Here is a 1,354-nt window from a genome sequence, read left to right as displayed (position 1 = left end):
GTTGTGGTGAATTTATTCCATGTATGTGCAGAAATAACTATTTGACCATGATTAGTGCTCGAATCACTCTTTCATCTATTGTTCTAACACACAGTTAGAACATAAACTGTGTGTCATAAACAATATATAACGGCCGAAATAATCTCTGATTAAATAAGATATTTTACCACCCCTACAGGAGAGGGCAATGAACATCTTAAAGTATCAGAAACAGGCTGGGAATAGAAAAGAACATAAAATCACAACAACTTCATCTGGAAAAAAGAAATAAAAAGAAAGTTTGAAAAAATAAAATATGACAAAAGAAATACAGTCTGAGGAAACAGTTCAAAACCTTTTTTAGATAAAAAAAATTTTTAATTACAATTTCAGTTTCTGGGTTTGTTTTTTTTCCAGTCTTGCAACAATAATGGATCAAAATTCACTCTATAGAAATGTCTCATCAGGAAAAGCAACCTGAATCCAGGCTGCTGAAGCAAACTGATGGACTAGGTGAGAACTCCAAGACTGTGAAGGAGGAATTTTTATGATGTTTATCTGGTATCTGTGTTGCGATTATTTAAACAGGAGTTTTGAGGCCACACGGCATGGCTCTGAATCCTGATCATGTTGATTTTAACCGCCCACAGACAATAAATACCGGCTGATTAAGAGGATACAGTCGACCTTTTCCTGTTTCATGCATGTCCAGCGCTGCACACATACCTTCCCTGGCAACCTATGTGTTACAGGGTATTAAGAGTGTTTGAAATCTGAACTTAAAGAAGGTGGGTGGGCATCGACCACCACACTCAGAGGAGGTGTGTGACGCACAAAGAACCATCCTCTGTCTCCATTAGCATACCTCTGTTGGCGCTGCTCTCAGATGTGGCTCTGATTGCACTCATGTGGTCACTGCATCACAGAAATATTTGGAGTTCGGTTGGAGTGAAGCAAATCCTGAAGGATCTAAGGCTGTGCTGTCAAACTAAGCTGCTAATCACTGACTCAACTTTAAATACTGTTTAGCTGGAAACTGATGGGTAAAAGTGGTGCTCTGTTGCTCACTGGGTTCTAATCAGTAGAGAGACAAATATCTTATTTGGCCTCATATGAAGCATAAAAACCTAATGCAATATTAGTCTTTAATGTCTAAATCCCACTGCTCTACATGAAAATACGAAGATTTAAGTTCAGTTTTGCAGCCGATATCGATCACCTGCTCATAAATGGGGCTGCCTCTTTAAATGCAGCTCCAATAGAAAGTCCTTGTTTACACTCTGGATTGTTTTGAGAATTAGAAATCTCCTGTCCAGGGGTGATGCTGAGAAACTAGTCAATACGTTTGTTACTTCAAGGCTGGATTATTGTAATT

Source organism: Cyprinodon variegatus, unplaced genomic scaffold, assembly GCF_000732505.1.
Source record: "Cyprinodon variegatus isolate N-32 unplaced genomic scaffold, C_variegatus-1.0 Scaffold1710, whole genome shotgun sequence".
Lineage (NCBI taxonomy): Eukaryota > Metazoa > Chordata > Actinopteri > Cyprinodontiformes > Cyprinodontidae > Cyprinodon > Cyprinodon variegatus.
The sequence above is the reverse complement of the archived record's forward strand: the minus strand, read 5'-3'. Positions refer to the sequence as shown.